The sequence below is a fragment of the Oncorhynchus kisutch genome, linkage group LG20, assembly GCF_002021735.2.
Source record: "Oncorhynchus kisutch isolate 150728-3 linkage group LG20, Okis_V2, whole genome shotgun sequence".
In the NCBI taxonomy this organism is placed as follows: domain Eukaryota; kingdom Metazoa; phylum Chordata; class Actinopteri; order Salmoniformes; family Salmonidae; genus Oncorhynchus; species Oncorhynchus kisutch.
Window position 1 is genome coordinate 18,758,171 of NC_034193.2, and position 25,040 is coordinate 18,783,210.

Consider the following 25,040-nt stretch of genomic DNA (forward strand, 5'->3'; position numbering starts at 1 on the left):
GCCACATACGTCCCCTTATCTCTGCCCTCTCCCTCCCTCTTTTCCTTTATTCCCCCCTTCTCTTTAACTTGGGTTACTAGTCTGGTCTTGATTACAGCGGTGTACACTGTATACAAAGCATTGTGACTCTGTTTATTGCAGTTTGGACGCAACAAACACGCTAATTACGGATATCCTAGCTGTACAAAATAGCCCAAAGTGACCCTGACCACAATGTGTCTTTTCTTGGTGGGATCAAGTGTTTGAAATCAAGACCAGCTCTTTGCACCATCACTGCACTTTTCATTATTACTCAAGTAAGGAACAAAGTGTTTCGCCGAGCCCTCAATCCCTTACACACACACACACACACACAGAGAGTGAGCCAGCATGTTCTTACGTCTCAGGGTTAAATTACCCAGTTCTTCCCCGATTATTTCCAGACTTACTGTATTACTTATCTACAGAGGGTGTTACTTATAAAGATTCACTGTTAAACAGCAACGGACCCTCTTTTGTCCTCAGCTACACACAATACGTACTTATCCATGCTATGATATCCTTATCTCTAATCCTATAAGGCTGAGCCCACACAAAGTCAAAAGGAAAACACACATCGCAATCGGGAGTAGGGACACTGAAAGCAGAGTGGTCCAACCAGATCCTACTCTCCAAACAGTTCCTTTTATTCTGTTCAAAGACAAGACTAGACTGATTGTATAGCGTGGTCGCCCGACTGTTTAAGCAGGGTCTCAAGTTCATATCACTCCCTCCCGGCTACACCTGTTTTTTTTGTGTTGTTTTTTTTACTTCAACGGACACCGCCGGAGGGGAATGAAAGAGAGAGAGAGAAAACACGTTCCCATACATCCATCCAGAGTGAGACGTGTTTTTATGCAGAGCAACTTTGTTGGCGTGGGTTCTTATTGAACAGGCAGAATTGTTGGAATGTGAAAAATATGACAAATTCAATGTATGCAATTGTGCAACAAAAATGTGATTTATGGTTAATAAGTCATGTTTCATAAATAAATAAATAAATATAAACTCACCAACAACCACGAGACGAGACCATAGTCTTGATTAGCATTAGCATACACTACATTATTTTGTAAAGTGGCAGAAGGCAAATTATTATTTATTTTTACTTTGTCAGCCGAACAAAACAGCGCTATTGTTTATGTTACATGACTGGAACTATTCATCTTTCAAAGATATATTAATAATGACCTTTTGGAAATGCTCCACATTGTCAGGAATTACCGTTGGATGATGGATGGGGAGGAAGGTCGACTAATGTTTAGGAGCGTTGGGACAGTAACCATAAGGTTGATGGGTCAAATCCCGAGATGTCTAGGTCAAAAAATCTGCCGATGTGCCCTTGAGCAAGGCACTTAACCCTAATCACTCTGGATAAGATCATCTGAGTAGAACACTTGGAAAAGAAAAGGAGAGCTGCACACTCTAGGAGCTCATTTCGACAGACAGACAGACAAGTGGTCTTCATCCTCTGTGGAGATGGAGGAACCTTCCTGAAGGACAACCATCTCTAGAGCACTCCACCAATCAGGCCTTTATGGGAGAGTGGCCAGACGGAAGCCACTCCTCAGTTAAAGGAACATGACAGCCCACTTGGAGTTTGCCCAAAGGCACCTAAAGGTCTCTCAGACCATGAGAAACAAGCTTCTCTGGTCTGATGAAACCAAGATTGAACTTTATGGCCTGAATGCCAAGTGTCACATCTGGAGGAAACCTGGTAACATCCCTACGGTGAAGTATGGTGGTGGCAGCATCATGCTGTGGGGATGTTTTTCAGCGGCAGGGACTGGGAGACTAGTCAGGATCGAAAGAAAGATGAACGGAGAGATCCTTGATGTAAACCTGCTCCAGAGCGCTCAGGACCTCAAACTGGGGCGAAGGTTCACCTTCCAACAGGGCAAAGACCCTAAGCACACAGCCAAGACAACGCAGGAGTGGCTTCATGACAAGTCTCTGAATGTTCTTGAGTGGCCAAGCCAGAGCCCGGACTTGAACCCGATCGAACATCTCCGGAGAGACCTGAAAATAGCTCTGCAGCGATGCTCCCCATCCAACCTGACAGAGCATCTACAGAGAAGAATGGGAGAAACTCCCCAAATACAGGTGTGCCAAGCTTGTATCGTCATACCCAAGAAGACTCAATGCTGTAATCGCTGCCAAAGGTGCATCAACAAAGTAGTGAGTAAAGGGTCTGAATACTTATGTAAATGTGATATTTTCATAATTTTTTTAATACATTTGCTAAAACTTCTAAAAACCTGTTTTTGCTTTGTCATTATGTGTGTAGATTGATGAGGGAAAAAAACTATTTAATACATTTTAGAATAAGGTCGTACCGTAACAAAATGTGGAAAAAGTCAAGGGGTCTGAATACTTTCTGAATGCACTGTACATGCCTGTATGCCTATTTAAAATGCCTATTCAACCCCGGTTGCTTGTAGGGCTACAGCCTATCTGAAAGCAGTCAGGATATAATGCAGTTGGAAATTGACAGCAGAAGACCTTTATTCGATAATTTGGGAGAGTATTCATTAACAAAAATTAAAAGATAGGCCTATTTTAATTTTTTATGAGTGCGCCCCATAAAAAAAAAAAGCACCGGTAGCCTATGTAACAGTGTTGATTTCGTCCCTCTCCTCACCCCAACCTGGGCTCGAACCAGGGACTCTGTGAACACAACTGCCTCCCATGAAGCATCGTTACCCATCGCTCCACAAAAAAACGTGGCTTTTGCAGAGCAAGGGAAACAACTACTTCAAGGTCTCAGAGCGAGTGACGTCACCGATTGACACGCTTTTAGCGAGCACCGCTAACTAGCTAGGCATTTCACACCAGTTGTTATTGTCGGTCAGTCATAGCTGCACTACAGTCAGAGGCTCCATGTGTAGCAAGTAAAGTGGGAGATTTCTAATCAATACAAAATATAGTTACAAATATGGAATTAAGTTGGCGAAATGAGAAGGAGTAGGCTACAATGATCAACCAACAGGTAGGCTGTTGTCCGCTTTGTGGTTTTAATGGCTGTCAATCTCGTGAGCTAGCATGGACGTTTCTACCTTGAGAGACAGAGCGGTGTAGTGTCAGCAATGAGTGGTTGAAGGCCCCTCAAAATAAATGAGGTGTGGGGGCATGAGTGGTGAGGGCCTGGCTCCAAAAATCATTCTGACCCCAGAGCTTTTAAGTATTTGCAATTCAAGAAAAACATGCTGTTGTAGCAGAAATTCTCATGTAATTGTTAGCCTATATAAGGCGGTAGGTAGCCTAGAGGTTAGAGCGTTGGGCCAGTAACCAAAAGGTTGGTGGATCGAATCCCCGAGCTGACAAGGTAAAAATCTGTCGTTCAGCCCCTGAACAAGGCAGTTAACCCACTGCTCCTAGAATTTGTTCTTAACAGACTTGCCTCGTTTAAAAAAATATATTACAAAAAAATAGCTGTAGCTTCAGTTTAACTTATGGATGTTCTCAAAGAGGGGGAAAGGGCTGAATGGAAGTGAACAACTACCCCGCCGGAAAGGATACCAGGCTCTGGGGGAGGGCACTCGCCATGACAACCAGGCACCAGCAGCTGTTCCAGAGCTCATAAGCCCCTTATGAAGAGGGCCTCAAAGGACGGGTGATGTGGTGTCAGGGCAACCCTAGCTAGTCCCATGGTAGGGTGGGTATTGCTTGCCCATTATGCCCCACTTCCATAATGTAATGAGTTTCACACATTGACTTTAACATTGACACTTAAGTCCAATCAAAAAGATACCATTTCAGCCTGAGACCATATGAGATTAACAGAATAGAAGATCGTATTTGCATTATACTATCTAGTCTGCATGACATTGTACATAGAATGAAAGAGACTTGATAATGGCTCCATGGCACAACCCATTTAATAAAACAACTGTTTCTGATATTTCCCATAGCAGACACAAGCTTTCATTTCACTTAAAAGGCTGCTGTTGTTGGTTTTTTTCTGGGCTAGTCTAGTGGCAACAGGAAGTTGCAGCAGTAACAAATGTTACGTTTGAACTCGACGACTGCAGTGTCTTAGCAAACCGTGGGTTCACGGACTCAACCAACTTCTTTATGACCCATGTCACGTGGCCTACTCCGCAACCAAAAGAAAGTGAAAACATGTAAATTGGTTGTAAGCAGAGGAGAAGCATAGTGTCACCTGTCATTGTGCTTTATGTTAAAGCACAGTGTGTACTGTGTCAATATGACATAGCTGATTAGGTGCAATTGACGCCATACCTCCCATGGGTTTGTAGACTAAACAAAGTAGTCATTGTCCTTCCATCACCACTTTGTGGCTTACTAGGCCCCATCTCCAGACGTTAACCTCAACAAAATGATCTTGAACTAACCGTGACCCCGGACCATCCCAGCCAATCAGCTCAGGTTACAATAAAAATAGAGCCGTGAAAGTGAAGCTATCATAACAAAGAATAAAATGACTCAACGCTACACCGTAAGCACTCCATCTACCAACCAACAGTTTACTCTTCATCTGGTGCTCTCTGGTTGACCCATATTTCTTTACTGCTCTAATACTTTTGTTGAGGTATTTCCTGGACTGCTGACTGTGGGGAGAGGCAGACAAGCCAACCACTTCCCTCTGTTCAATGACGGAGCTGACAAATAAAACCACAATACTAGTCAACAGCACCCACTGCCTTGCCTCACTCCAACCAAACATTATAGCATTATAGCATTGCACTATTGAGCCTGCTCTGCAACCTAACATTATAGCATTGCACTATTGAGCCTGCTCTGCAACCTAACATTATAGCATTGCACTGTTGATCTGACACTGCAACCTAACATTATAGCATTGCACTGTTGATCCTGCTCTGCAACCTAACATTATAGCATTGCACTGTTGATCCTACACTACTCAGAACCTTCATCATTGCAACCACTTGCTCTGCATGCACAGATCAACTAAATTTCATATGGCAATAATACTTTCAGTACACTGCAACCAAAACGTATATTACAGGTGTATTACCAATATACAGTGCTTTAGGAAAATATTCAGACCTCTTGACTTTTTCCACATTTTGTTACAATACAGCCTTATTCTAAAATAGATTAAATAAATACAAATCCTCGGCAATCTACACACAATACACCATGATGAAAAAGCAAAAACAGGTTTTTAGAAATGTTTGCAAATCTATAAAACATAAAAAACAGATACCTTATTTACATAAGTATTCAACCACTTTGCTATGAGACGTGAAATTGAGCTCAGGTGCACCCTGTTTCCATTGATCATCCTTGAGATGTTTCTACAACTTGATTGGAGTCCTCCTGTGGTAAATTCAATTGATTGGTCATGATTTGAAAGGCACACACCTGTCTATACAATGTCCCACAGTTGACAATGCATGTTAGATCAAGAACCAAGCCATGAGGTCGAAGGAATTGTCCGTAGAGCTCTGCGACAGGATTGTGTCGAGGCACAGATCTGGGGAAGGGTACAAAAACATTTCTGCACCATTGAAGGTCCCCAAGAACACAGTGGCCTCTATCATTCTTAAATGGAAGATGTTAGGAACCACCACGACTCTTCCTAGAGCTGGCCGCCCGGCCAAACTGAGCAATTAGGGGAGAAGAGCCTTGGTCAGGGAGGTGACCAAGAACCTGATGGTCACTCTGACAGAGCTGTAGATTTCCTCTGTAGAGATGGGAGAACCTTCCAGAAGGACAACGATCTCTGCAGCACTCCACCAATTTTATTTGTATTATTTCACCTTTATTTAACCAGGTAGGCCAGTTGAGAACAAGTTCTCATTTACAACTGCGACCTGGCCAAGATAAAGCAAAGCAGTGTGACAAAAACAACACAGAGTTACACATGGAATAAACAAACATACAGTCAATAACACAATAGAAAAATGTATATACAGTGTGTGCAAATGTAGTAAGACTAGGGAGGTAAGGCAATAAATAGGCCATAGTGGTGAAATAATTACAATTTAGCATTAACACTGAAGTGATAGATGTGCAGAAGACAATGTGCAAGTAGAGATACTAGGCTACAAAGGAGCAAAAAAATTAATAATATGGGGATGAGGTAGTTGGGTGGGCTATTTACAGATGGCTGTAGCATGAATGCCAAGAATCATGTCTGTAGGAAACCTGGCACAATCCCTACAGTAAAGCATGGTGGTGGCAGCATTTTGCTGTGGGGGTGTTTTTCAGCAGCAGGGACTGGGAGACTAATTAGGATCGAGGCAAAGATGAATGGAGCAAAGTACAGAGAGATCATTGATGAAAATCTGCTCCAGAGCACTCAGGACCTCAGACTTACCTTCCAACAGGACTACAACCCTAAGCACACAGCCAAGACAACGCAGGAGTGGCTTCGGGACTAGTCTCTGAATGTCCTTGGAGTGGCCCAGCCAGAGCCTGGGAATGTACCCGATCAAACATCTCTGGAGAGACCTGAAAATAGCTGTGCAGCAACGCTCCCCATCCAACCTGACAGAGCTTGAGAGTATTTGCATAGAAGAATGTGAGAAACTCCCCAAATACAGGTGTGTCAAGTTTGTGGCGTCATACCCAAGAAGACTCGATGCTGTAATCGCTGCCAAAGGTGCTTCAACAAAGGACTGAGTACTTACATAAATGTGATATTTCATTTTATTTTATACATTTGCACAAATTTCTAAAAACCTGGTTTAGCTTTTTCATTATGGGGTATTGTGTGTAGATTGATGATTGATTTAATACATTTTAGAATAAGTCTGTAACGTAACAAAATGTGGAAAAAGTCAATGGGTCTGAATACTTTAGGCACTATATCTCTCTTAAATAAGAGAACCTCTTAAATAATTATTATTTCCTGTCTAGAAAAAAATAATAATAACTTACCAGAAACAATTGGATCCACTTGATTTCCAGGTGAAATTTCTTGTTAAAATGTCACAACCTGGAATAGAAATGACAATTACATTTAAATGCCACTGAAGTATGTATTTGTGTGGATATATCCCCATAGCTTTGGTTTAAATGTCACAGTCTCTAAGCATTGTAATGCAGCAGGAAAAAAATACATCTGTGTAAAGTGTCTTTCCAGTTAAGTATAGACTTAAAATGCCCATCTGAAAAATGAATTTCTCTCAAGTGTAGAGTCAAGGTTCAGAATGCATCCGGTCCAAAAATATCCACTGGGATTACAGTGAGCCATGTGGTGAATCATACAGTTAGAGATTCAGGCAACCCAAAGACTGGCATCATTCCCACTGTATGCTGAATGCTAAGTCAGTTCTACTGAAAAAATACTGTAGCTTGCATCCTCCATTGTCCCAACTGAGAGAAGAGGCGAGTGTACAGGGAAACAGGTTTTTTTTTCTGGATCAAACAGGGTCTTCGGTGGTGTCCGTGGCAAGGGGCTTGTTTGGCCTGGCTGAATTTTAGAAAACACTTTCTCAAATTTCTCCATGGAGGATTAAAATAAAATAAAGTTTGGACTTAAACGACCTGAAAAAAACATAAAACCTTCTTTTTAATCGCTCAGGCGGCCTGCCCAAGGATTTCAATGGAAGCAAAATCCCTGGGAGAGAAAGAGAGAGTAAGTAATGCTAACAGCGCCAATAGTGACAGATGGGCAGGGAGTGGCGATACACTCTGACTCTCCCACCTGAGAGGCACGAGTGAGGGATCTGTGTCACTACTGCTCCATCCTGTCCTCTCATTGTCTCTGACAGATGCTCCACTACTGCACCCTCTCCCACTCTTCTCCCTCTGAAAACACACATCAAGCTGTTTCTCACCAACTACAACCACTAGCTATTCGCTAACACATTCCTGCACCACACTGCACATACAACATGCTAACTGTTCCATATAACCCAGTGACTTCACATTTTGTCACACGATGTTCAAAATATAAAGAATGCTATTTTTCCAACAAATGAGAAAACTATTCAAGATGAACGCTAGACATTCACCAAACTGCTCACTGTGCCATCAGGGGGATCCTCGCAAATTTTTTCATATGGTTCAATGATAACGTGATGACCTCACGTTGGCAGGCTCCTAATTCCTTAAACAGACAGCAGTGCCTGCTGTCATTCATGGGCAATATTCACATGAAAATATCTGTAGCACGTATGCATGGTGCTAGTGTAGAGCAGACAAGGTGACCCATGGTCATGGCCAAAGATAGCTCCCTGTGCTGTGCATTTGTGTGCTACGCAAACATGTCAATGACCTTATGCCCATACAGGCAGCAAAGCTCCCACTAAACTTATCCCACTCCCTCCTCCCCGTTTCCAACCACCAAAACCTGATATCTGCACCTGTGGAGTCATAAACACTGCACTAGAACTGGGGAAAATAAAACCCTCCCTCCCTTCTGCCTTTGATTCTGGTCTACTGTACTAACATATCTCACAGATGTTTTATTTTACCTTTATTTAACTATGCAAGTCAGTTAAGAACAAATTCTTATTTTCAATGACGGCCTAGGAACAGTGGGTTTAACTGCCTGTTCAGGGGCAGAACGACAGATTTGTACCTTGTCAGCTCGGGGGTTTGAACTTGCAACCTTCCGGTTACCTTCCGGTTACAAGTAGTTCTCTCTAGCAAAAGGATTAGTGGCCTCAGAGACGCATAGAACGACAACTGTTGAAAAAAACAATCCACACGATTAAACAGCTCAATACGCCTGAGGTATGAAAGTTCAAGTGTCCTCCAGACGCACTATACATTCAATAAGGACAAGAGTTAGCTGAAGATGATGTCGGTGATCCGTGTGTGTTCTGGCTAGCCAGGGACAGGCAACAAGTAGTTGAAGGTTCAGGAGGGGTGGAAATCAGAGGGAGCTGCAAAGGTTGGGGTTTGAAGGGGGGGGGGTCTGCTGGTCAAAGCAAACCTCTACAGTGAATTTTATGTGGCCAGCTTTCCTCAAAAAGGCTTTCCATCTTAATCCTCCAGCCAAATGGAGGTGTCTAACCTAACACTTAGCCTATTGCTCGTCTTAGGTACATTTGTTCAGTAATGTAAGTGGATGGTGCAGCCTGCAAAGGATTTATACAGGATTTACGTTATATATTATATTCCCCAATCGTCTCTCAGTCCACTGCTCGCTGCTACTATAATAATATATCTTCCCTGCCACTACTGGATCATTGAGAGCTGCAAACATGTATTATTTTAACAAATTAACTTACATAAGAACAATTACGGTGCTTGTGCAACTCAATAAATACCCTTTCAACTTTGAATAACCCATTTTTTTGAAATTCTGAATGTACCTCACATATCAACATGGATACAGTGGCCGTCTATACCATGGCCTGATATCTTCAATAGGTTCAGACCGAGTACGAACGTATATCCAGATATACATTTTATCATCAGTATGTGATTTGGCAAATGTACCAACATAATGCAATTTAGTCAGGACAGTAGAGTACACTTATATACTCTCATTATTCAATGGCCCCTTTTTGTTTTTGGCCATTATGGCTTTGCACATCTGATGACATTCATTTACATTCACTGCCAAGAAGGTCACGAGCGCTCTTGGGATGCCACTTGACGTGGCAGCCACAGAAAGTGAGTCCACTCCTACCTATTCAGAAGATAATGGAACAATTCCAATGTCTACGCTTCATTAAGGTTACACGTGTAACAAACTCTGTTGCCTTTTGATCCTGGCTTTGGCTTTGCCAACTTCGTCAATGATCCAGCTGGCTTCAGATGGATTCTTGGCCAATTAATCTACTGTTCTACAAGACTTTGCACAGCAATAGTGTCAGAAATGTAATGACCTGTATGAAAGTTTGAAGGGGCTCTCCCTTACTGTTGAGAGACCATTAATAATTAAAAAAAATCATCTTTTGACCAATGGGTAAAATAATATCTTAAATTGTGTAAAGAATCATGTAAAGAATCATACAAGAAAATCAATGGTCCAAACCTCATGTCCCTATTATAATCGGTTCAGAACCTATTGGAGTTTCTACCCTCATCAAGGACAACAACCACACGAGCCACTGCCTGTTCACAACCGCTACCATCCAGAAGGTGAGGGTCAGTACAGCTGGGAACAAGAGGCTGCTAGCACATTAGAGGCTGCTGCCCTATATATATATAGACTTGAAATAACTGGCCACTTTAAAAAAATTGGAACCCTAGTCAATTGAATAATGTTTACATATTTTGCATTACTCAACTCACATGTATATACTGTATTCTTTCCTATTCTGCTGTATCTTAGTCTATGCCGCTCTAACATTGCTCATCCAAATATTTATATATTCTTAATTCCATTCCTTTAGATTGTGTGTATTGTTAGATATTACTGCACCTCTGGAGCTAGAAACACAAGCATTTCACTACACCCATAACATCTGATAAACACGTGTATGTGACAAATCCAATTTGATTTGATTTGTAGGATGGCCAGAAGTAGGGCGACTAAATCAATGGAGGCCAGAGAAAAAAAAGTGGTCATGAAAATGGCATCACGTCAACTAGGCTGGATGCTGGGAAAGAATTAAGGCTACAGGACAGGCTTACCATTGAACTTGTCATCTTTCTTCTCAAATACGGAGGACATAAAACAATAAAGAGGTAGAATAGATATACATTTTGAGACATGACGTGGTATTTTCATATTGTAATATATGATGTTCATATTAAACGCAAAGTTCCTGTTCTTTTTCATAGTTTTCTCACAAAAAAAACATGTGTATCTCTGTTAAATGTCAATGAGCTTTTTTTTTTTTTCAAAGCCTTTTACATTTAATTCGGCTCATTTCATGCTAATTTAACTATTTGCGACCCGCGGAAACAACTTTGAAGACAAATACAAAATGTAACATCCTAAAAAGTTTTGGTGATAATGCTGCACCGCTCTGAACAGAGCTCGGTGGATATTATCGGGTGCATTAGGTTAAGAAATCCTACTTTTTTTTAATATAATGTTAATGATTTGTTAGAGAAAGAGCCCACTGAACAATTCAGAACATTAAAAATGTCTTGGTAAAATGTATTTAGAAACATAAGGAAGTGAAATGTCATCACCAAAGCATGTTTTCTCCCACTCTGGGCAGAGTCACCTGAATTCATTGCGGGTGCATTGAAATCAGAAAACACTGTTGGCACTCATGTCTGTTACTCCCTTGAGGGGCACTGTTTATATTAGCAAAGGCAACTAACACACTATACATTTAATACCTGGAATAAGCAGTCAATCGCTTGTCAACCCATAAGCTTGGCACACCTGTATTTGGTGTGCAGATCAGCAGGTCCTCTCAAGCTTTGTCGGGTTGGATGGGGAGCATCGCTGCATAGCTATTTTCAGATCTCTCCAAAGATGTTCAATTGGGTTCAAGTCCAGGCTCTGGCTGGGCCACTCAAGGACATTCAAAAACTTGTCCCGAAGCCACTCCTGCGTTGTCTTGGCTGTGTGCTTAGGGTTGTTGTCCTGCTGGAAGGGGAACATTCACTCCTGTCTGAGGTCCTGAGCGCTCTGGAGCAGGTTTTCATCAAGGATCTCTCTGTACTTTGCTCCAATCATCTTTACCTCGATCCTGACTAGTCTCCCAGTCTCTGCCGCTGAAAATAATCCCCACAGCAAGATTCTGCCACCACCATGCTTCACCGTAGGGATCTTGGCAGGTTTCCTCCATATGTGACGCTTGGCATTCAGGCCAACGAGTTCAATCTTGGTTTCATCAGACCAGAAAATCTTGATTCTCATGGTCAGAGTCCTTTAAGTGCCTTTTGGAAAACTCCAAGTGGGCTGTCATTTTCCTTTTACTGAGGAGTGGCTTCAGTCTGGCCACTCTACCATAAAGGCCTGATTGGTGGAGTGCTGCCGAGATGGTTGTCCTTCTGGAAGGTTCTCCCATCTCCACATACAAACTCTGGAGCTCTGTCAGAGTGACCATCGGGTTCTTGGTCACCTCCCTGACCAAGGCCTTATCCCCCAATTGCTCAGTTTGGCCAGGCTGCCAGTTCTAGGAAGAGTCTTGGTGGTTCCAAACTTCTTCCATTCAAGAATGACAGAGGCCTCTGTGTTCTTGGGGACCTTCAACACTGCAGAAATGTTTTGCTCCCTTACCCAGATCTGTGCCTCGACACAATCCTGTCTCAGAGCTCTATGGACAATTCCTTCGACCTCATGGCTTGGTTTTTGCTCTGAGAGGCACTGTTAAATGTGGGACATTTTATAGACAAATGTGTGCCTTTCCAAATCATATCCAACCCAAATGTGGGAAAAAGAATCAAGGTGTCTGAATACTTCTCTAGTCAGCTGAACTCGTGGATACCATTTTTCTGTCTCTGCTTCCAGTGCGAACCCTATTACAGGGGCTGAGTCACTGGCTTACTGGGGCTCTCTCATGCCGTCCCTGGAAGGGGTGCGTCACCTGAGTGGGTTGATTCACTGATGTGGTCATCCTGTCTGGGTTGCCGCCCCCCCTTGGGTTGTGCCATGGCGGAGATCTTTGTGGGCTATACTCAGCCTTGTCTCAGGATGGTAAGTTGGTGGTTGAAGATATCCCTCTAGTGGTGTGGGGGCTGTGCTTTGGCAAAGTGGGTGGGGTTATATCCTTCCTGTTTGGCCCTGTCCGGGGGTGTCCTCGGATGGGGCCACAGTGTCTCCTGACCCCTCCTGTCTCAGCCTCCAGTATTTATGCTGCAGTAGTTTGTGTCGGGGGGCTAGGGTCAGTTTGTTATATCTGGAGTACTTCTCCTGTCCTATTCGGTGTCCTGTGTGAATCTAAGTGTGCGTTCTCTAATTCTCTCCTTCTCTCTTTCTTTCTCTCTCTCAGAGGACCTGAGCCCTAGGACCATGCCCCAGGACTACCTGACATGATGACTCCTTGCTGTCCACAGTCCACCTGGCCGTGCTGCTGCTCCAGTTTCAACTGTTCTGCCTTATTATTATTCGACCATGCTGGTCATTTATGAACATTTGAACATCTTGGCCATGTTCTGTTATAATCTCCACCCGGCACAGCCAGAAGAGGACTGGCCACCCCACATATGCTCTCTCTAATTCTATCTTTCTTTCTCTCTCTCGGAGGACCTGAGCTCTAGGACCATGCCCCAGGACTACCTGACATGATGACTCCTTGCTGTCCCCAGTCCATCTGACCGTGCTGCTGCTCCAGTTTCAACTGTTCTGCCTTATTATTATACGACCATGCTGGTCATTTATGAACATTTGAACATCTTGGCCATGTTCTGTTATAATCTCCACCCGGCACAGCCAGAAGAGGACTGGCCACCCCACATAGCCTGGTTCCTCTCTAGGTTTCTTCCTAGGTTTTGGCCTTTCTAGGGAGTTTTTCCTAGCCACCGTGCTTCTACACCTGTATTGCTTGCTGTTTGGGGTTTTAGGCTGGGTTTCTGTACAGCACTTTGAGATATCAGCTGATGTACGAAGGGCTATATAAATACATTTGATTTGATTTGATTTGAAGGAATTTAGCGGTAGTTTTGCGAGCCATTCGTAACTAGCTTAGCTGCTCCTAATCTCTCGAACTACCACTTTAAGCTTTTCATGGACAAGAGGCAAAAGGGGTTTTCATAACTATGTACATTTTAAGTGTTTTTGATTTGAAACATTCAGTAAGTGAGTGTACATTTGAAGGAATTTCAGAGCCACATTTTACACCCGTAGGGAAATACCTGAAAAGTGCAAACATGAATTCAGCAGCAGCATCTACAGACTTAGACAACAACTCAACCCCTGATCTCTACCCACAGCTCAGGGTCAGGGGTCAGCAGTGCATTGTGAAGCCCTGATAATTCCAACAAACTGTAGTCGCTGTCGTCCAGAGCTGTCGCCGATATCAAATGTTGGTTTCGCACACACTAACGGTACCCTTTTAAAGCAGTGCACAGCGGCTATGGCTGTTTGGTGTTGCCTTGCATAAGATTGTCATGCTATTCCTTACGCTAAGGTAGCAAAGGGCTGTTGACATGCCTCTCAGAGAGGGATAAATATGCACCGGCACAGGCTGGCCAGATAAGGTCAGCTGTGGACTGGTAGGGTTCAAACGGTCAGTGGCCCAGGCCTCCAGTGCCCTTCATTTTACACAAACAGGAGGACAGCAGGAAGGATTTAAGAGTTCATTCGGCGGTAAACGGCTAATAACGTTCCAACCTCCCGTTCAGGGTCAGTCAAGCCTCTTATTGCGGTCTGTGGGGGAGGTCGACTAGCAGCGATACTTCAATCCCTGGGTCGTCTGTCACTTCTTTTGCAATCTGTTTCTCCCTGGCGCTTTCCGTAGCATTGTGCGGGTGTCTGTGTGTGACTTCGGGGGTGTGCATGCTGGGTGTGTATCAGTGTATGAGTTAGGAGAGCAGTGAAAGGAGAGAGCAGCACATCTTATAAGCTAAGTCAACAACATTATATCTGCCTCATTTGTTTAGGCAAAGATGGTAGTTAGCAGGGTTAACAGTGAAAGGGGAGATTGGGAAATGCCTCTCAGTGTGGAAACCCTGACATTCAAGCATACTGTAATTTACTACTTGGATGGTTGCACACACTGATAATGACATGCTTAACAATATTTCAGGCTGACACAGATGGCCAGCAATGGACGAATGTATGTATGGCCTAACAGTAGACAGTATAACAATATAAACACAGTAGAGAACAGAACTGTAGTCCTTAAATAACTAACCGGACCAAACTATAACAACAAACCCTTGGCTGGATGGAACTTGAACCACACAGATAATGCAGCCTGTGTCTGAAGCAGCTTGACTGTGGTCGTTACTATAAACACCTGTCTTCCGTGTGGGATGACAAGTGGGAGCTAGTCATGCCATCGTAAGGCTGATGGATAAGAAGGCATGGTTTGAAATGTAGGTAGCCTATACCATATCCTCCTTTCCACTCATTCCAGCCAAAACTACATTTTAAAAAACAAATGGGCCTCTGTCTGGACGCTAACTTAAAGTAACAGTATACCTGGATGTTTCTGGCAAAGCAATTTCGCTCTAATATACAGCTATCAGTTTTCAGACTTTCCCAGAGGAGCCAAAGTCAGTGAGTCAGTTAGCGACGCCTCACCAGAGTAGCCAAGCCAAAACCAACCCCCAGAGAGAGTTTGCCAAACCTCACTCTTGAATCATAGCCTTCTGTTTGCATATTATGGAAATCGGTGGAGCTATATGAATCTATGGGTGTAAATCACAAAAAGCATGTGGTGCAGCGTAAACAAGCGCGATGGGGGGTATGCAAATGACGACTCACTCTGACACAGATAAGTTGCTGGTTTGGAACATTAAATACAATCAGGTCCATAATTACTGACACCCTTACTAAATACTTACAAATACTGAGCTATATTGTACGCTATACAAATTTGGGGAAATTATATTTTATACTAATAAAATTGCCCAAGTAATAGAAAACCTCTCAAACGATAGGGGTCAAAGTTATTGGCACCCCTGTTGTCAATACTCCGGGACTCTCCCCCTGCGAGGATAACATCACTGAGCCTTTATCAAAACATCTTTATGAGATTGGAGAACATATTGGGATGGATCTTAGACCATACCTCCATACAGCATATTGAGGACATTGAGGTACTTTTCTACATACCCTTCCGATTTTTAAACGCCAAACGCACCACTGGTGTGCGTGGCCAAAGATCTCTATTTTCATGTCATCTGACCAGAGCACCACCTGGAGTTTGATAAACAGCATTGGCACTTGGATTGGAACCGCTGCTACGGTCAGATGACATGAAAAGAGGCTATTCCATTCGGTTCTAGTCCATTTGTTTTCGAACAATAATACATAAATTATTTGGCGAGTATATATATATATATGTTATTTCATTACCCCTCTTGAACTAAAACCAATATCTTTGTGTTTTAAAGTCACTTTAATCTATGAGTGGCCGGTTGCTGTGCATAGTTTATAGAGCTGCGCGTAGTTTATAAGTGCTAAGCTGTAGCGAACACACACACACACACACACACTAACCGAGCCAATGTGGAGATTAATCAGCTGGGGCCTGTCAAAAATGGGGCCCATCCTTCGCAGGCAGGGCAAGCCAAATAACTCTCCTTGTACTTTCTCTGCACTCTCCAATGCCCAGAGAGAGAGAAACGTAGAGAAAGAAGGGAGTGAGAAAGAAAGAAATACTTTTTTGTCTGGTTTCTGTATAAGCACTTGTGTGACATCTGCTGACGTAAAAAGTGGTTTATAAATACATTTGATTTGATCAAAAAAGGGGCTTAATTGGGGGGCGTGACAGGGGTGTGGCAGGAAGCACGTTCGGCCCATCAGCGTGGCAGAATTTTCTAGTCGATTTTAGAGGCCCCATCTTGGAGGTGTAGAGACATTTTTAAGCCGATTTCCTACACTTCTATACATTTCTCCATGGAGCTGAGAGACAATGTTGCAGTTTTAAAAGCACATTTACTGCAATTCTACATATTTTGCCATGCCGCTGAGAGAAAGTATTGCCGTTTTAAAGCGAATTTCCTGCGATCCTATGCATTTTGCCATGGCTAATACAATGGGCTTTTGCTCAAACATAATAAACAATCAAATCTATTGTTAAATTCATTGTTTCTTTAAAAAAATATATTATCCCTGACTGTCTAGCTTTTACTTTGGTCATGGTTAGTTTTGAAAGATATATATATATTTTTTTTTTTAACTATATATATGTAGTTTCCTGTGTGTATCAAGAATGGTCCACCAACCAAAGGACATTCAGCCAACTTGACACAACTGTGGGAGGTACTGGAGTCAACATGTGCCAGGAACCCTGTGGAACGCTTTTGACGTCTTGTAAAGTCCATGCCCCGACGAACTGAGGCTGTTCTGAGGGCAAATAGGAGTGCATCTCAATATTAGTACACTCAGTGTATAGGTCCATTATCTTTTCTACATATTATATAGCTGGTTTAAGTCGTTTAAGCTTATTCTGAAAGCATTTTTTCATCCCCAGAATGTATTTCAGGCGCAGTGTGGATTTAGGAAAAAAAATCCCAGAAAGTAAAAAAAAAGAAAAGAAAGCCAGAGATCCTGGTAAGGTCAGATAGCATTCTGACACCCTTTTCAGAAAAAGGAATGCCTGACCTAATTCTCTGCCTTTCCCATTCCCTCTCGGTTCTGTGTTAGAGGAAAGAGAGTATCTGGCTGTTATAGGCGGCCATTGCAGAGATGGACAAGTAGATCTTGTTATTTGTGTTTATTGTCCTTTACAAGAAATGCAAACAGCAGATGAGAAGTCTGTTGTGTTGACATCCTCAGAATAGCCCATGCCTGAACTGTGAGCGCGCGTGTGCACATCCTCAAATCCGGTTCAATAATCAATTATTTCATTGGAACATTCACGCACACACACGCACGCACACACACACAATCTCTCTGGGGCCACACGGCCAGCCTTGGCCCCATAGCGTACTCCAGATGTGGAATGCAGGGACGCACAGAGGACAGTTGGACACGTCCCAACCTGGACAAGGGTCAAGGACTCATCCGAGGCAAGGTGGAAATGGAGTATCTGTTTGGAACATGTCCCACGAGCCAACTCTACTGTACCGATTTACTCCTCAGTCATAGAGTTCAACTCAATTTACAGGCTCTTAGGGCAAGAACAGCTGTACAGAAGACAGTTATCTATATTAACACTTGTTGTCCAAGTTGTCAAAACACATATGCGTGTGTGTGTGTGTGTGTGTGTGTGTGTGTGTGTGTGTGTGTGTGTGTGTGTGTGTGTGTGTGTGTGTGTGTGTGTGTGTGTGTGTGTGTGAGGGTGTAAGAGTGCTGCTTACAAATGCATGGAGGACTATTTGTACTTGTATGTATGCATTCATATGGGTGTGTGTACTCTGTCCCGGTCAGTGAGTCTATTGCTCTAAAGGTCTGGTCACGTGCAGTAATCACAGATCCATTGCATCATGAGGATAATGTTTCCTCACACCAGGGAACTATAGAGATATTCACATGATCCTGAACTCTGCCCTTTCATATGAGTACATAAACACCGACACAGCCAGCTGCACTTAAACATATGTCAAAATCTTAAAGGCGTACTGTACATTGATGCATAACACCGTCCAAAATGCACAAGTACACGCCTAATAGACTCTAGAGGGTTTTTAATTACTGTTCACAAAACAATGTCCATACAGGCTAGAACACTTTACAATGGAAGAAGACACCGGTAGCTTTCCTTGCTAGCTAACAGCTAAAGCTAATATCAATTAACTACCCTAGTACTTTGTTTGTGTTAATATGCAAACCATCACGCAAAATGTACTTATTTCAAAGCTGTTTGCCACCAAAAACTTTATTCATTCACTTATTCTCTCTCACAAAGACTATCTAGTATTGCCTCAGCGAACTGACTGCCTTGTGAATGACATCATTACTGGTTAAAGAGACAGCGCACATTTTTTATAAAGAAAGCTCCTTCTAGGCTTGGGCAGTATACCGTATATACTGTATCCTGGGGTACTTGGAAAAAGCCACAGGATGGTTTTTCAATATCGTCAATACCGTCAAAACTATTTATTTGAAGATTTTCAATAATTGTGAATATTTGTAGATACTTTTTAAAAGTTATTACCAGCAGTGCAATAACTTAGGAGATAAAGCAGATTGCGTTCTTCATTTCACCTGTCACATTATTTTAAATGATGAAGTTTACCGTAGTTCTCCCAGAACAGGTGAGCCACTCTCACGTGTTGGTGTGTAAATAGCACAACAGGAGAAAGCGAGCTGGTGAGTCCATAGCGTTCTATATCAATCAGTGAGTCTCTGTTGTGCAGCGCACATGAGTTGATGAAGTTACACTTGAAAGCAGTTTACTTCTAAATGTTTGCTATCAGATACATTATTTATACAACAGCCTGTTGAAACCACTTCAAATTAGTGGATTCGGCTATTTCAGCCACACCCGTTGCTGACAAGGTGTATAAAATCAAGCACACAGCCATGCAATCGCCAAAGACAAACATTGGCAGTAGAATAGCCCTACTGAAGAGCTCAGTGACTTGCAACGTGGCACCGTCATAGGATGCCACCTTTCCAACAAGTCAGTTTGTGAAATTTCGACCCTGCTAGCGCTGGGGGGGACCAACTCCATATTAATTCCCATGATTTTGGAATGAGATGTTCAACGAGCAGGTGTCCACATACTTTTGGTCATGCAGTGAATCTTATAATGGATTTCTGCCAGAAATCAAAGAGCTGTACAGCTGCCATTTTTCCTTGTGCTTCCTACTAGCGTTAGTTCCCCTGTGCTTCCTACTAGCGTTAGTTCCCCTGTGCTTCCTACAAGCGTTAGTTCCCCTGTGCTTCCTACAAGCGTTAGTTCCCCTGTGCTTCCTACAAGCGTTAGTTCCCCTGTGCTTCCTACAAGCGTTAGTTCCCCTGTGCTTCCTACAAGCGTTAGTTCCCCTGTGCTTCCTACAAGCGTTAGTTCCCCTGTGCTTCCTACAAGCGTTAGTTCCCCTGTGCTTCCTACAAGCGTTAGTTCCCCTGTGCTTCCTACTAGCGTTAGTTCCCCTGTGCTTCCTACTAGCGTTAGTTCCCCTGTGCTTCCTACAAGCGTTAGTTCCCCTGTGCTTCCTACAAGCGTTAGTTCCCCTGTGCTTCCTACAAGCGTTAGTTCCCCTGTGCTTCCTACAAGCGTTAGTTCCCCTGTGCTTCCTACAAGCGTTAGTTCCCCTGTGCTTCCTACAAGCGTTAGTTCCCCTGTGCTTCCTACAAGCGTTAGTTCCCCTGTGCTTCCTACAAGCGTTAGTTCCCCTGTGCTTCCTACAAGCGTTAGTTCCCCTGTGCTTCCTACAAGCGTTAGTTCCCCTGTGCTTCCTACAAGCGTTAGTTCCCCTGTGCTTCCTACAAGCGTTAGTTCCCCTGTGCTTCCTACAAGCGTTAGTTCCCCTGTGCTTACTACTAGCGTTAGTTCCCCTGTGCTTCCTACAAGCGTTAGTTCCCCTGTGCTTCCTACAAGCGTTAGTTCCCCTGTGCTTCCTACAAGCGTTAGTTCCCCTGTGCTTACTACAAGCGTTAGTTCCCCTGTGCTTCCTACAAGCGTTAGTTCCCCTGTGCTTACTACAAGCGTTAGTTCCCCTGTGCTTCCTACAAGCGTTAGTTCCCCTGTGCTTCCTACAAGCGTTAGTTCCCCTGTGCTTACTACAAGCGTTAGTTCCCCTGTGCTTCCTACAAGCGTTAGTTCCCCTGTGCTTACTACAAGCGTTAGTTCCCCTGTGCTTCCTACAAGCGTTAGTTCCCCTGTGCTTCCTACAAGCGTTAGTTCCCTTGTGCTTACTACAAGCGTTAGTTCCCCTGTGCTTCCTACAAGCGTTAGTTCCCCTGTGCTTACTACAAGCGTTAGTTCCCCTGTGCTTCCTACAAGCGTTAGTTTCCCTGTGCTTACTACAAGCGTTAGTTCCCCTGTGCTTACTACAAGCGTTAGTTCCCCTGTGCTTCCTACAAGCGTTAGTTCCCCTGTGCTTCCTACAAGCGTTAGTTCCCCTGTGCTTCCTACAAGCGTTAGTTCCCCTGTGCTTCCTACAAGCGTTAGTTCCCCTGTGCTTCCTACAAGCGTTAGTTCCCCTGTGCTTCCTACAAGCGTTAGTTCCCCTGTGCTTACTACAAGCGTTAGTTCCCCTGTGCTTCCTACAAGCGTTAGTTCCCCTGTGCTTCCTACAAGCGTTAGTTCCCCTGTGCTTACTACAAGCGTTAGTTCCCCTGTGCTTCCTACAAGCGTTAGTTCCCCTGTGCTTCCTACAAGCGTTAGTTCCCCTGTGCTTCCTACAAGCGGTAGTTCCCCTGTGCTTACTACTAGCGTTCTACTCATTTCTGCTCTGTGTACTACACATGCTGCTCTTTCTCAGAAAAGCATGCATAACAACTTTGTTCATTTGTGCAATTTCTCTACTTCACTTTCGCTTGAAAATGTCCACACTCACTGAAAATGACATTCGGTAGAGACTAGCTATGCTTATTACTTTATGAGTTGGATTTGCCTGTTTTTGCAATTTGTTTGTTTGTTTTCGCTCGTTAGCATTTAGCTAACATTGTCTATGTGAATTTCGCTATTAGTTTGTGCTAATTGTTTTAGCATTCTGGTGTGCTATGCCGGTAATACCATAAATCGCAGTATAAGAGAAGGATGGTATGACAATATGAAAATCTGGATACCCGCCCAAGCCTAGCTACTTCTATGCAAATGTTGTTTATCAGTACAATAAAATAAGTCCCAAATAGAAGGGAAACAGATTGTTTGTCATCTGCCCCATGAAATCACCTAAAACAAGCTCAGTAACTCAAAGCATGGATAGGCCTAGGCGACATCTTAATTTACCCTGTTTATCAATAGAGATTTACCATTCAAATAAATGATTACCATTATGTAGTTAGATTTATTCTTATTTTTTTACCAAAGTCAAATTGATTGTATGACTGTATAATTGACTCATTAATGCATATATGGCAGTCTGTAAAAATGTTGATGTATAGAAATTCAAACTCAAAAGCTGCCCAAAGTTTGAACAGAGCAGTAGCTGATTTCATATTTTTGGATCAAGGTCCATTCTGTGACTTTGGCTAATATTCCTTCTTTTTTGCCGTGGTATCGTTTTTGTTATTGGGTATCGTGATATTACTGTGTATTGTAATACTAAACCTGGTATAGGTCCAAATTCTGGTATCGTGACAACACTACCCTACATTGGGCTCCCAAGTGGCGTAGCGGTCTAAGGCACGGCATCTCAGTGTTAGAGGTGTCACTACAGACCCTGGTTCGATTCCAGGCTGTATCACAACCGGCTGTGATTGGGAGTCCCATGGAGCGGCACACAATTGGCACAGTGTTTTCTGGGTTAGGGTTTTGCCTAGTTAAATAAAGGAAAAATAAAAAATAAATAAAACATTGCTCCAAACTGTTTTTGTGCATTAATTAGGTTGGAAATAACTTAGGTGTTGTACAGAGTTCTTCTTCGAAAGCGAGATCAATGACGGTCATGTAATGACACGGCACTCTATAAATATATGAAAGAAGTGTCAACAAGCTGTCGGCTAATGGGCATCCTGGTAAATCCAAATCAAATTAAACAGTCATCAGGGGTTGGAACATAAATTAATTTCTAATCGTTTCGTTCTGAATAGAACCATATATTTTTCTTCCTCGTTACACTGTTCTGACAACAAAATACATTTCTGAACCGGTTGTAAACCCCCCAAAAAATGTACAGTTTGCATTGTTCCTTTCTGTTCCTTTTTAAAGCTGCAATATGTAACTTTTTGGGTGACCCAACAAAATTCAGATAGAAATGTGAGTTACAGATCTGTCACTCATTAAAACCCTATGAAGCGGTAGATCTGTTTTATGTGCCCTAGTTCTATGCCTTACATTTTTAAGTTACTTTTTTTGCGTCTTTAGTTTTCGGTTTTATACACCAGCTTCAAACAGCTGAAAATACAATATTTTTGGTTATGGAAAATATATTTCATAGCAGTTTAGATTCGAGGTCGACCGATTATGATTTTTTTAACGCCGATACCGATACAGATTATTGGAGGACCGAAAAAGCCTATACCGATTAATCGGACGATTTTTAAAATGTATTTGTAATAATGACAATTAGAACAATACTGAATGAACACTTATTTTAACTTAATATAATACATCAATAAAATCAATTTAGCCTCAAATAAATAATGAAACATGTTCAATTTGGTTGAAATAATGCAAAAACAAAGTGTTGGAGAAGAAAGTAAAAGTGCAATATGTGCCATGTAAGAAAGCTAACATTTAAGTTCCTTGCTCAGAACATGAGAACGTATGAAAGCTGGTGGTTCCTTTTAACATGAGTCTTCAATATTCCCAGGTAAGACATTTTAGGTTGTAGTTATTGCAGGAATTGTTGGACTATTTCTCTCTATACCATTTGTATTTCATATACCTTTGACTATTGGATGTTCTTATAGGCACTTTAGTATTGCCACTGTAACAGTATAGCTTCCGTACCTCTCCTCGCTCCTACCTGGGCTCAAACCAGGAACACAACGACAACAGCCACCCTCAAAGGAGCGTTACCCATGCAGAGCAAGGGGAATAACTACTCCAAGTCTCAGAGCGAGTGACGTTTGAAACGCTATTAGTGCGCACCCCGCTAACTAGCTAGCCATTTCACATCACATTGTTACACCAGCCTAATCTCGGGAGTTGATAGGCTTGAAGTCATCAACAGCAGAGCTGCTGGCAAAACGCACAAAAGTGCTGTTTGAATGAATGCTTATGAGCCTGCTGGTGCCTACCATCGCTCAGTCAGACTGCTCTATCAAATCATAGACTTAATTATAACATAATAACACACAGAAACGTGAGCCTTGGGTCATTAATATGGTCAAATCCGGAAACGATCATCTCGAAAACAAGACGTTTATTCTTTCAGTGAAATACGGAACCGTTCCATATTTTATCTAACGGGTGGCATCCATCAGTCTAAATATTCCTGTTACATTGCACAACCTTCAATGTTATGTCATAATTACGTAACATTCTGGCAAATTAGTTCGCAATGAGCCAGGCGGCCCAAACTGTTGCATATACCCTGACTCTGCGTGCAATGAACGCAAGAGAAGTGACACAATTTCACCTGGTTAATATTGCCCGCTAACCTGGATTTCTTTTAGCTAAATATGCAGGTTTAAAAATATATACTTCTGTGTATTGATTTTAAGAAAGGCATTGGTGTTTATGGTTAGGTACATGTTGGAGCAACGACAGTCCTTTTTCGTGAATGCGCACTGCATCGATTATATGCAACGCAGGACATGCTAGATAAACTAGTAATATCATCAACCATGTGTAGTTATAACTAGTGATTATGATTGATTAAGTTTAATGCTAGCTAGCAACTTACCTTCGCTTCTTACTGCATTCGCGTAACAGGCGGGCTCCTCGTGAGGCAGATGGTTAGAGCGTTGGACTAGTTAACCGTAAGGATATATATATATATATATTTTGTATTATTATTTATTTATTTTGTATTTAGTTTTTTAAATCGGCAAAATCGGTGTCCAAAATTACCGATTTCCGATTGTTATAAAAACTTGAAATCAGCCCTAATTAATCGGACATTCCGATTAATCGGTCGACCTCTAGTTTAGATGGTACAACGATTCTCTACATTATACTTACTTGTTTGGTCAAATAAACTGAAATGAGGAACTATTACAATTTTAGCAACCAGGAAATGTCAGGGCAATTTCTGCATAGTGCATCTTTAAATCTCTGAAATATCCCGCCAAAAAATGTACATTTAGCTTGACAGTAAATTACTTCAGCAATCAGTGCTGATAGAGCAACTTGCTGTGGATACGTGATTTAATCTGTATAGGGAAGTTGTTTAGAGCAAATGCTATTTTAAGGGGGAGGAGAGAGCGAGAGAGGGTGGAGGAAGCTTGCCTTGAAGCCAGCCAACTAACAAACTTGTGTGTGAAGAGAATTAACTAGAATTAATAACACATCTTACTTTTTTGTAGTTAATAAATCTAATGTGAAACAACTTGCAGTGAAAAAGTAAATCCATTCTTCTCTAATTAAACATCTCTTCCTAATTTCTGAATTACACTTGTAATATCGTCAGTAGGCTATAGTAACCTATGTAGGCTATAGTAACCTATGTAGGCTATAGTAACCTATAGTAACCTATGTAGGCTATAGTAACCTATGTAGGCTATAGTAACCTATGTAGGCTATAGTAACCTATAGTAACCTATGTAGGCTATAGTAACCTATGTAGGCTATAGTAACCTATGTAGGCTATAGTAACCTATGTAGGCTATAGTAACCTATGTAGGCTATAGTAACCTATGTAGCTATAGTAACCTATGTAACCTATGTAGGCTATAGTAACCTATGTAGCTATAGTAACCTAGGCAAAGATTTCCAGCTGGCAGGCAGAGGCTGGAATAAGATTCTGAGTGACAGAGTGAGGGCACTTTGCTGCGATTTATGTGGGACTGGAAAAAAATGCCCAGAACATAAAATAATGTTATTAACCGGTTC

At 42.4% G+C, this 25,040-nt stretch overlaps 1 protein-coding gene across 2 annotated transcripts in view; it reads right to left on the bottom strand.

Annotated features, from left to right (window-relative positions):
* LOC109865402 (thyroid hormone receptor alpha) overlaps positions 1 to 25,040 on the bottom strand; it is a 174,362-nt gene that overhangs the window by 136,372 nt on the left and 12,950 nt on the right. Inside the window, exon 2 of one of the 2 annotated variants that reach the window (XM_020453544.2) lies at positions 6,889 to 6,946. The exons of the other annotated variant lie outside the window; for it this stretch is intronic. The gene's annotated coding sequence lies outside the window, so the exon portion shown is untranslated. The remainder of the gene's footprint in view (positions 1 to 6,888; positions 6,947 to 25,040) is intronic. 2 annotated transcript variants of the gene reach the window in all.